This window comes from Rutidosis leptorrhynchoides, chromosome 4 (assembly GCF_046630445.1).
Source record: "Rutidosis leptorrhynchoides isolate AG116_Rl617_1_P2 chromosome 4, CSIRO_AGI_Rlap_v1, whole genome shotgun sequence".
Lineage (NCBI taxonomy): Eukaryota > Viridiplantae > Streptophyta > Magnoliopsida > Asterales > Asteraceae > Rutidosis > Rutidosis leptorrhynchoides.
Window position 1 is genome coordinate 233,644,425 of NC_092336.1, and position 13,417 is coordinate 233,657,841.

Here is a 13,417-nt window from a genome sequence, read left to right on the forward strand (position 1 = left end):
TCAGAATTCGTTTGCTTTTATAGGAATTTTCGTCCAGGTAATCTCCGCGACTCGCGGCATTTTTTGCCTTCAAACTCCGCGAGTCGCGGAGTTTGAAATTCCAGCTCACCAACTTTGGAGTCTTTCTTGCCGACGGATTTTTATTATTTATATAATATATAAATAATTATAAGAATTATTTAAATATTATATTATATTTATGTGCATAGTTGACTTGTAATTTTTAGTCTGTTGCGTCGAGCTTTGAGAGTTGACTCTGGTCCCGGTTCCGGATTTTCGAACGTCCTTGCGTACAATTTAATATCTTGTACTTTGCGTTTTGAATCTTGTACTCTTGTAATTTTGAGACGTTTCTTATCAATAATTGGAACCTCATTGATTGTATTTTGTACTTTTGAGCTTTTTGGTCGTTTGTGTCTTCAATTCGTCGAATCTGTCTTTTGTCTTCACCTTTTATTATTTAAACGAATATCACTTGTAAATAGAACAGTTGCAACTAAAAGCTTGTCTTTCTTGAGGAATAATGCTATGAAATATATGTTCGTTTTTAGCATTATCAAATATTCCCACACTTGAGCGTTGCTTGTCCTCAAGCAATATAGTCTTGAAATACAAGAATCACTTCTTTATTCTTCACACTTTGTACATCAGTGATTTCTTTACGGCGGTATAAACAATGGTAGTTACGATGTGGTTTACAGTCCCACATGACTATAAAATTTTAGATCCATTAAGGAAATTGGATCTTTATGAAAACATTTGATCTTTTGAAAATTAAATCTAGTTTTTACCCTAGATAAGTTTTTCGGAATAACCCTTCACCGGTGTTTGCAAATTATTTTTGTGGGTTTGGTGGGTTTCATATTTGAAAATTTTAGCTCAAAACTTATGGTTTTGTGTCACCCACTTGCTAACCTTGTATTAGGAAAGCAACACGTCCAGTTTACTTGTTCCGTATATTACCTTTCGGTAAACTACCGTCCGGTTGTAAAGGAAAGCGTTGAACAAGCAACTGTTAAGGCAATGTCCCCTGACATGCTTTTAATTATGGTCTATAACGTGTCGGACGCAATTACTATCCTTTGTAGGAGCAATAGTAAAGCTCACCCTTTTAATTTGTCGGTCTGGCACAAGGTCCTGTCTTTGACCATGCTATGCAACCACCGTTCTTACGGTTGACACCCGATTTAGTTCAGGTGACCTAATGAATTCCAGGTGAATTCCTAGGATTTTACGTTCAATGGTAATGAACGCATTGAAAATGGGTTTTCAGAAAACAAATCGGTTTATAATTTGATCAAAATATTTTCTCGTTCAAGCTCGAGTTTAGATATCATTGAATTCCATGAGTTTGAATTCTCAATCTTTAAGGTCAATCTCTAGGATTGAGTAATATCAGGCTTAAAAGTTGATTTTTAATCTTTAAGGAGATTATCCTTTCTGGGGATCTGATTCATTAGTCTTATCCAGCTAATTTGCACGGTGCCCCCCCCATTGTACGAGATAAATCCTTCTCATGGTTAGGATAAATCTGACCACTTGGCGACCCTTTTTAATGCTGAGGTCTGTGGATTTCCTGCTGATTTTAGTGATGAATTTTCTAGGTTTTTCGTCAACCTACAGCTGGTCTGGACGACAACTTCATGACCTAAATCAAGAAGCGCGTTTCTTTTTCGGAAGACTTTACTTCCTTTTAATGATGGAATTGATTCATCGTGTAGATCCATCTTTCTTACAGTAAATCAGGTAAAACTTTTTAGTTTAGTCCAAAGCAAAAGTATTTTCAGTTATTTGTACAAAAATATGTGACATATGTTTTGAATAACTTGGAGAATTTTCCCACACTTGGCTTTTATTTTCCTTTTTATTATCCTCTATTCCATTTTAAATGAGTTTTAACATTTTGGTTTGTTTCTCAATTTATGTCCTTTCCGAGGTAACGATAATTTCGGTGTTAACACCTAGTTTTATCGTTCATAAATATGTATAAACATGATTTTGAGTTCATTTAGTTGAAATTTCTTTTTTTTAAAATTTTTTTTTACTAGAATTGGGTAATCAGTATATAAGACTAGGGCTGTTCTTTATTATCAGAGAGCACTAGATTCTAATACAACTACTGCTTTACTAGTATTTTTAATGGTAACCAAGTGTTTAAAAAATTTTAAAATCCGAAAGAATTTAACCCCTTCCCACACTTAAGATCTTGCAATGCCCTCATTTACAAAAAATCAGTAACAATCTAAATTATTGAGGGTGATTTGTGTGAAAATGATTAAATTTTACCATAGTTTCCAAACATATTTGTGTTTGTGTTGAATGATAAATGGTGCACATCATTTGTTCATTCCGTCTTGTTGTTATATCACATTTATTTTGCATCTTGTCGTCAAAATTAGTTGCTTTTGCTGAACTTAATGCCAGTCTTTGAAAATGCGTTGTTTTACCCTGTTGTGTACATAAGATAAACTGCAAACATATATACATATTTTTGAAGTTTGGTATATTACCCCACATTAAAAAATTATTGAAATCTAAGAATAAAAGTTAGAAAATTATAAAAACTATTACAATATTAACATAAGTATTAAACGTATCAACATTACAAATTACAAAATAAATAAAACTAAGTAGACTAGGGATGATACTGATACCAGTAGGGGTTCCATGCATAACCATAGGTGCTATAAAATGCTTCGGCTGGGTTATACGTAGGATACGGTGGTTGGATCTCTATAGACCAGGGAGGGAATATGGGCGATGGAGTAGGAATATAGTTTCTACCTATATGTTGGCAATAAGTTATGATTTGGTTTTGATGAACTTACCAATCTTCAAATGCTCTATGTCTAGTATTTTCATACTCTTGTGAAGCTATATACCTTTGCATTTCTGCCATTTCTTTTCCCCCTCCTACATTACCTTGCTGTTGGTTTCTCTCAACCTGTGGATGTCTACCATTATATCGTGCTGCGGCCTTATTTCGCCTTTTCAAAACTTTCGCACCATGATATAAATTTAAACCTATTGTATCTCGGGGTTCTGGTTCTTCGATTAGTAATCCCCCCCGACTTATATCCATACCGAGATATTCAGCAATCAAAGTAATAAATATACCACCTCCTATTATGCTATGCGGTCTCATTCCCCTAACCATAGCTGATAAATAATAACCCACACAATAAGGTATACTTACAACGCTTTGTGGGTCTCGAATACACATGTGGTAAAACAAATCCTGTTCATTTACCTTTTCTTTGTTCTTACCTCGTTGTGTAATCGAATTGGCTAAAAACCTATGAATTACTCTTAATTCAGCTCTATCTATATCCAAATAAGAGTAATTTCCCCCTTTAAATCGGTGATGGCTAGTCATTTGACTCCATACACCATGCGTATCAAAATTTTCGTCTATCTTCCTACCGTTCAATATCAACCCTCTACAATCGGCAGATGCTAACTCCTCAGGCGTATATATACGTAAAGCCTGAGCCATGTCTAGTAAAGACATGTGGCACATCGAACCTCCTAACAAAAATCTAAGAAAAGATCGATCGGTTAAACTAGCTACCCGATCATTTAATTCTATACTACACAACAATTCTTCACACCATACTTTATATACAGGTCTACACATGTTGAATAACCGTACCCAATCATTAAAAGTAGAATTACCATACCTCTGTGCAAGTAATTCCCTAATTGGCCCGGCCAATTCTACAGTTTCTAATGGTCCCCATTCTATGACCCTATGTACTTCAACAGCTTTAGAATGAAGAGTATGCAAACCCCTTTGGTATTTTGGATAATCTATCCAAAGTCTGTCAAATCTCAGGTTTGGGTGCAAATCTTCCAAGTGCATATCAGAAAATGTGATGACTGGATGAGGTATATCTTGTTTGTAGTAGTTATCCACCTCCTGTTGTTCCGCATTCTCAGCAGGAGCATTGCGAGCTTGGGATGAAGATTCACCCCTTTCAGTCTGCAAAACACATCAAACACAATTTTTGTGCATCCAAATATGCATTAGTGTCAGCAAAATCATCAATCAAAATAATTACAATGACATGATCAATTTATATCAAATTTAAGCTCATTTTCATATTTTCATCAAATCTACACTTTTTCAAATAAGCATATACGAAAATGTTCGCCAAGTTCATAAGCATTCAACTCAAATAACATGTCAAAATAATCATTACTAGCAATTAAACAAGTTTCAAATGGCATTATCTCTCAAAAATCAAGTTCATGAATTTTAGACTTGAAAAAGTCCACTTTAATTCTCAAAATCATGTTTAGGCTCAAAGTTTGGAACATTTAACTACCTAAACATGTTACACTACTTAATTTAGCAACAATTCATGACAAAAATTGGCCATAACCTGTTTATATCAAAAAGCCCCAAATTTGCTCAAGAACACAAACCCTAGATTACTCAAAATTTGAAGTTTAAGGCTTCTAATCATGTTAAATAGCATCAATCTAGGTTATACAAGCATAATACATAAACAATTTAAGCATAATTACACTAAAAAGCATCAAAATCAAATTGGGTATCAAATTGCTCAAGAACACTAATTTTTAGATTAAATGGTGTTTAGGTGTAGAAATTTATCGTTTTTCTTGAGTAATTCCTTGATAGCATCCTTCTTAACATGATTTTAGTAAAAGATTTGATGATTAACGGTCAAAAATTGTGAATTTGGGAGTGTTTTTTCGGGTTATTTTCGCAGTATTTTTGTGTTGTGGTGTGAAGATACTGATCTGATTACGTTTTTATTTTTTTCTGGGTTTTGGTCCCTCCGCGAGTCGCGGAGTTTGTATATATTTTTTTTATAAATATATCTTATACTAATTAAAACAATTAAGTAATTAATTTTAAAATTTTTTTTCCCTTGTTATTTAGGACGAGGTCGTTTCGGATCGATGTCCTAGTCCGTCCTTCGACAAAATTTTAAAATTTATCTTTTTCAAGCGATTGTTTTAAAAGCTAAGATTTTTGGGTTTTTTTAATGTTTTTGGCTTACTTTAATTCAATAAGATTAAAAATAATGATAATAAAAGTTCTCGTCCCTCCCTTGGGTAAAGCAATTTCGGTTCAACGACCTAGTCTTCAACTTACGACGAATTTTTAAAAATCATATTTTTAACTTAATGAGATAAAGTAAATTTTTGTTTTTAAATTCACACCAACTTAAATTAAAAATACATAAAATTTAAAATTAATATTAAAAATTCACACTAAACTTAAAATTTGAAATGCATAAAATTAAAAATTCATATTTTAAAAATTAAAAATTCACACCAAACTTAATTTAAAAATTCATATTATAAATTCACACCAAACTTATATTATATTTCTCAAATATTTACAATTTTAAATATATTGTTTTTAAAAAGTTTACAATATTAATTTAAGATTTATATATTAATTTTAAAAACATGGTAAAAATAAAATTAAAAATCTTTTTGGCTTTTTATCCCACTTTAATCAATCAAATATTATCAAAAATATGCGCCCCTCTTTTCGGTAAAGTAATTTCGGTTCCATGACCTAATTTAACTCATGACGAATTTTTGAAATATTTTGTGTTGATTGATTAAAGATATTTATACCTTAAGAATAAACGTTAAATTTCGCAGTGATGTAATAAATTTTTGTATGATATCAATAATTTTGGTCGCCAAACCTAATTTTATTCAATACTAATTTAATACTTTATAGCGAACAAATTAGCGTTTATTATCAAAAGGTTAAAAATAAAAATAAAAACAAAAAAAAAACTGTACAGACTTACCTGTGAGATAGTATTCTTAGTTATACGATCTATCCCACTCATAAGATAGTCGGTTTAATTAGTTTTCCATGGCTACATAGGCGTAACCTCGAGCATTTAGTGTTTTTTCTTCTAAACATATGAACGGTCCGTCTCTGCATAAAGTAACAAATTCGGTATTTGAATAGGTTTGATTATTTGAACATTTACCTCCATGTGACCATTTTCCTCATTTGTGACATCTTTCTAGGTGTCGTGCTCTTCTTTTCACTGCGGATTTTGATTTTTCTTTACCAAATTGTAACTTATTATCTTCGCATCTGGATTCTTTTCTTACTCCGTCCAATCTTTCTCTGATTACTGATACTATTTCACTCGGAAGTGTGTCATTATTACGTTTAGTGATCAAAGCGTGTAGCATTAGACCATGATTTAGTTCACAGGCAGTCTTCATTTCGTAAAAACCTAAAAAAATAAAAATTCAGAATGGGGGGAGAAGACTAGTTCTTTAGGGTCTGCTAGGGAAAGACCATTCGGGTTCCATTTTCGAGAACTACACGAAAACAGACAATCTAACTCTAGCAGTAATACATATTATGCTTTAAAGACTTGATTCTCCCCACACTTAGTTAGCTGTGGTATCGAAATTGTGATTAACTTTAAATTCAATCCCATTTGAATTTATTAATTCTATCATTCCGTATGGGAAAACTCTTTTGACTATGAATGGTCCAGACCATCTTGATTTCAATTTTCCAGGAAATAGCTTGAATCCTGAATTGAAAAGAAGAACTCTGTCTCCTTCTTTAAATTCTTTTAAACTTCCGATTCTTTTATCATGCCATTTCTTCGTTCTTTCTTTATAGATTAATGAATTTTCGTATGCTTCATGTCTTAACTCTTCTAATTCGTTTAGTTAACTTAATCGTAGACGTCTAGCTTCATGTAAATCAAGATTACATGTCTTCAAAGCCCAAAATGCTTTGTGTTCAATTTCTACTGGAAGATGACATGCTTTTCCGTAGACGAGTTTAAAAGGTGTGGTTCCAATTGGAGTTTTGTAGGCTGTTCTAAAAGCCCAGAGTGCATCCTCCAATTTAATGGACCATTCCTTCGGATTTGATCCTACGATTTTCTCTAGAATACGTTTTAAAGCTCGGTTGGTATTTTCAACTTGTCCACTTGTTTGTGGATGATATGCGGTGGAGATTTTATGAGTTACTCCATATCTTTTGAGAACTTTCTCAAGTTGATTATTACAGAAATGAGTACCCCGATCACTTATTAAAGCTTTCGGTGTTCCAAACCTTGCAAAAAGACGTTTTAAAAAGTTGACTACAACTCGTGCATCGTTAGTTGGGAGAGCTTGTGCTTCCGCCCATTTAGATACATAATCAATGGCTACGAGAATATAGAGATTATTATGAGATTTTGGAAATGGACCCATAAAGTCAATGCCCCAAATGTCAAATACTCCACATACTTGTATGACATTTTGTGGCATTTCATCACGTTGACTTATTTTTCTGGCCCTTTGACAAGCATCACAGGATTTGCAAAGAAGGTGTGCGTCTTTGTAAATTGTAGGCCAATAGAATCCAGCATCGTAAACTTTTATTGCTGTTAGTTGAGGCCCATAATGCCCTCCTGTTGGTCCTGTGTGACAATGGTTTAAAATTTTACTAGCTTCATCTCTGAATACACATCGGCGTATTATTCCATCGGGACAACTTTTAAACAGATGTGGATCTTCCCAGAAATAGTGTTTTATATCACTGAAGAATTTCTTTCGTTTTTGGTACGATAATCCTTTTTCAAGGAATCCACATACTAAATAATTTGCATAGTCTGCAAACCATGGAATTTCATTATAATCTATCTTCAATAGATATTCATCAGGAAAGTTGTCTTGTATGGCCGATTCATTTAGAACTTCTAACTCCGGATTTTCAAGACGAGAAAGATGATCAGCGGCGAGATTTTTTGCTCATCTTTTATCTCGGATTTCAATATCGAATTCTTGGAAGAGTAAGATCCAGCGGATTAATCTTGGTTTAGCATCTTGTTTCGAAAATAGGTATCTAAAAGCAGAATGGTCGGTATAGACCACCGTTTTTGCTAGAACGAGATATGAACGAAATTTGTCAAAAGCAAAGACAATAGCAAGGAGTTCTTTTTCAGTAGTTGTGTAATTTGTTTGTGCTCCTTGTAACGTCTTACTAGCATAATATATAGGTTGAAATCGTTTTTCAATCCTTTGTCCTAAAACGGCTCCCATTGCAAAATCACTTGCATCACACATTAATTCAAATGGTAGATTCCAATTTGGTGTTATCATGATCGGCGCATTAGTGAGTTTCTCTTTAAGAATATTAAAAGATTTGATACATTCATCTGAAAAGATGAATGGAGCATCCTTTTCTAGGAGTTTATTCATAGGAGTGGCAATTTTAGAAAAATCTTTTATGAAACGTCGGTAAAAACCGACATGCCCTAGAAAACTCCTAACTCCTCTAACATTGGTGGGATGTGGAAGTTTAGCAATTACATCTACTTTAGCTCTATCCACTTCAATTCCTTCTTTTGAAATTTTATGTCCAAGAACGATGCCTTCTTTAACCATGAAATGGCATTTCTCCCAATTAAGTACTAGATTTGATTGTTCGCATCTAATAAGCATTCATTCCAGATTAACTAGACATGATTCAAATGTATCACCGAAGACTGAAAAGTCATCCATGAAAACTTCCATGCATTCTTCTATCATGTCATGAAAAATCGCCATCATACACCTTTGAAAGGTTGCAGGGGCGTTGCAAAGTCCAAATGGCATGCGTTTGTAAGCAAAAGTACCATAAGGGCACGTGAATGTGATTTTCTCTTGATCCTCGGGTGCTATTGGAATTTGAAAATATCCGGAAAATCCATCTAGAAAACAATAGTAACTATTTCTGGCTAATCTTTCCAACATTTGATCAATGAAAGGTAAGGGAAAGTGATCTTTTCTGGTGGCGTCATTTAATTTTCTATAATCAATACATACACGCCATCCTGTTACAGTCCTAGTAGGAATAAGCCCATTTTTTTCATTTGTAATGACAGTCATGCCACCCTTCTTAGGCACGCATTGAACTGGGCTTACCCATGGACTATCAGAAATTGGATATATTAAACCTGCATCTAGTAGTTTAATAATTTCTTTCTTAACTACATCTTGCATATTCGGATTTAGTCTTCGTTGGCGTTGCACATACGTTTTATGACCTTCTTCCATAAGGATTTTATGTGTGCAATACGAAGGACTTATTCCTTTAATATCATGAATCTTCCATGCAATGGCTGGTTTATGAGCTTTCAACACAGAAATGAGTTGTGATTTCTCATTTTCAGTAAGAGAAGACGATATTATTACAGGTAATTCAGATTCACCATGTAAATAAGCGTATTCCAAATGGTTTGGAAGTGGCTTTAGCTCTAATTTCGGAGGTTCTTCTATCGATGATTTATATCGATATCTGTCTTCTTCTTTTAGCATTTGAATTTCTTCTGTTGTTGGTTCATATCCATTAGCTATAAGTGTAGCTAACATTTCAGCTTCATCAATTTGTTCTGTTCCTTCTCCTAAAGAACATTCTCCTGTTCCTTGTAATTCTGGAAATTCTTCTAACAATTCTGCATGTGCATCTATAGTTTGAATATAATAACATGTATCATCTGCAGATTGTGGTTGTTGCATTGCTCTATCAACTGAAAAGGTAACACTCTCGTCCTCTATACTTAGGGTCAATTTCTTACCGAACACATCTAGCATTGCTTTAGCCGTGTTTAAGAATGGTCTTCCTAATATGAGAGGAACTTGAGAATCTTCTTCCATGTCCATAACAACAAAATCTACTGGAAATACTAAGGTACCAACTTTAACTAGCATATTCTCCATTATCCCTCTAGGATATTTTATTGATCTATCGGCTAGTTGTATGCTTATTCTTGTTGGTTTCAATTCTCCAAGGTCTAGTTTGGTGTATAGTGAAAATGGCATTAAATTTATACTAGCACCTAAGTCTGCTAATGCTTCTATTGAACTAAGACTACCCAGAAAACATGGAATTGTGAAACTTCCTGGATCAGATAGTTTTTCTAGTATCTTATTCAACAGCACTGCTGAACAATTAGCATTCATAGTAACAGCCGAGAGTTCTTCCATTTTCTTTCTATTTGTGATTAGATCTTTCAAGAATTTAGCATATCTAGGCATTCCTGAAATCACATCAATGAAGGGAAGATTTACATTTATCTGTTTAAACATATCCAAGAATTTGGATTGCTCGACTTCAAGTTTCTCTTTCTTCATTTTACTCGGGTAAGTAAGTGGTGGTTGGTATAGTTTAACATAAGGTTTAGCCTTAACTGTGTTATTTTCATTAACCTTTTCAACTACCGGTTCTTTTTCCTTATCTTGTTCAGGTTGTCTTTCTTGTGGAGTAGGAATAGCTTCATCAGAAGTTACAGGTATTTCAGGTGGTTTAAGTGTTGTACCACTTCTTGTGGTAATAGCTTTAGCTGTTTCATTCCGGGGGTTAGCATTTGTATCACTAGGTAGACTTCCCGGTTTTCTTTCACCTATTAACCTTGCTAGGTTACTTACTTCTTGTTCCAGATTTTGAATAGAAGCTTGTTGATTTCTAAATGCTTGAGCATTTTGTTCATTAGTTTGTTTTTGAGATGTGAAAAACTGCGTTTGAGTTTCAACTCGCTTCGTCATCATATCTTCTAAATTCGGTTTTTTATCATCGGGTTGTGGTGGTTTGTTTTGAAAATTAGGTCTTTGCTGGTTGTAAGTATTATTGGATACTTGTTGATTGCCAGGACCTTGTTGGTTGTTGTATGGAATATTTCAATTATAATTCTGGTTTTGATTGTAAATAGGTCTTGGCGGTTGATAATTATTCTGATAATTATTTCCAGGCCTTTGGTTTAGATATGAAATATTCTCTCTTTGTTCCATTGTTAATTCAATACTGAGACAATCTTTTGTCAAATGTGGTCCTCCACACTGCTCACAACTAATTCGTATTGAGTGAATATCCTTAGTCATCTTTTCCATTCATCTCTCGACAGCATCTATCTTTGCGAAAATGGAATCTAAGTCATGGCTAGAATTGGCTCTAGCTGCTTTAGATGATCTAACGATATCTTTTTCTTGGTGCCACTCATGTGAGTGGGAAGTAGTGTTATCAATAATTTTATAAGCATCAATTTCTGTTTTCTTCATAATAGAACCACCAGCTGCTATATCGATGTCTTTCCTTGTAGTGATGTCGCATCCTTGGTAGAATATTTGTACTATTTGACAGGTGTCTAAACCATGTTGCGGACATCCTCTTAATAACTTTCCAAATCTTGTCCATGCCTCATATAGAGTTTCATTTGGCTTCTGTGTGAACGTAACAATTTCTCCTTGAAGTCTTACGGCTTTAGATGCAGAAAAGAATTGTTTAAGAAAATTTTCAACTAAAACGTCCCATGTATCAATCGCCCCTTCAGGTAACGATTCCAACCAATCTTTGGCTTCTCCCTTTAAAGTCCAGGGAAATAACATGAGATATATCTGTTCATCCTCAACTTCTTTTATTTTAAATAGAGTGCAGATCCTATTAAAGGTACGAAGATGTTCATTTGGATCTTCCTTCGGCGCACCACTAAATTGGCATTGATTAGTCACCATGTGTAGAATTTGTCCTTTGATTTCATAATCTGGCGCATTAATGTCTGGATGAGTAATTGCGTGACCTTGGCCAGTGCGTTTAGCTCTCATTCGGTCTTCCATACTTAAAGGTTCCAGATTCTCCATAATTGAATTTGTTGAATCGGAATCACTAGAGGATTCTGATTTAATGGTTCGTTCCTCAACAATCTCTGTTTGAATGATTGGTGGTTCCGGAGGAAAATTTAATGGTTCAGGATCTATGAATCGTCCCTGAATATTCTCCGAATTCTCAATTGTGAGGTCGGGTTCAAAAAATGGATTCTCGGAAATTTGAACTGGAGTACTTGGTCGACTGGATGACGATTCTAAAGAAAAATCAACGGCGGTAATATTTGCTAAATGTCTTGATCTAGTTACAGGTGGTGAACGTACAAAAGGTGGTGAACGTCTTGCTCGGTGCATTCACTGAATATCCTATTAGTTTTTAAAAAGGAAAGAAAAATTATATAAGTTATCCAATCAATAGACTTTTCTGATTTTGCCCACGTTTCGAATAGCCAAAAGATGCAGCAGAGGGGCAGGATTCGTTTGGTCTCAATATAATTGAGGACTGTTTGACTCCAATAACCCGGTCCACGTACAAATCCAACTATTACTACGAACCAAAAAATTTTGATGTCTATCAATTTAACCACTTAAAATAAATTTTCGTAATTTTAAGAAATTTAGATAAGAAGTAGAATAAAAATCTATGTCCTAAAACTAGAATAGCGAGAAATAAGAAAGAAAAAGAGTGCGTCGGAAAAGGTCGAAAAAGAAAAGATCGAAAAAAACAAAAGGCGTCGAAAAATAAGAAATAAAAAGAGCGACTTAGAAAACTTTAAAACACTTGCCTAACCCAACCTTATTACTACCACTAACTTAAAATTATAATCGCAATTTGAGATTACTAATTGGAATGATAATTGATACATAGTAAAAGGTGTCTAAAAATATTAAAGCTTACAAGAAAAACTATATCCCAAATGGCAATAACTTAAAAAGAAACTAAAACTTAAAAAGGCGTCGCAAAATTCTAAAGTACCTAAATCTTAGTGTAAAGAAAAGGCACTTAAGGGATTTTACGGCAAAGCCTAAAAATCTAGAAATAAAAAATAACTATGGCAAAAACTATATATTAAAACTAGATACGAGCGAAAAATACAAATATTACGCTAAAACAATTAAAAAGGGACAAAATATAAAAATATACAAAAAGTTGTAAAAATTACAATTTTTATAAAAATATTATTTTTATATTATTTATTTTATTAAACTATTAATTATATATATATAAATAAAACTAATTAAAAATAATTATTACAAATTAATTAAATCTTAAACTAAATAATAAATTAATTAACCCTAAATACTAATTAATTAATAATAATAATTAAAACTCCGTAATAAATGCCAAATTAGGGTTGATGTGTGCCCGTGTCAGACGGCTCCGCGAGTCGCGGTATTTTCTTCTTCAAACTCCGCGAGTCGCGGGATATGAAAATTCAGATGACAGGCTGGTTTCGACAGGTTTCATTTTTCTTTTTTTTTTATATTTTCTGTTTAAATATTTAAATAAAATATTTATAAAAACTAAATAAAAACTTATGTTTTAAAAACTAAAATAAAAATAGAAATACTTTATAATAAAAATCTTAAAACTAGATTTATATATTTATTTATTTTTTTTCGGTTTTTAATTTTATGTTCTAAATAAACACAAAATATTTAAATAAAACTTATATTTTTATTAAATAAAAATAAAGAAACTTTATAAAACTTAAATATTTAATAAACTCTTAAAAATATTTATATTTTTGTTTTTCTTTTCTATGTTTTCGAATATTTAAAATGTATTTTTACAAAAACGTATTTTTATAAAAGTAAACTA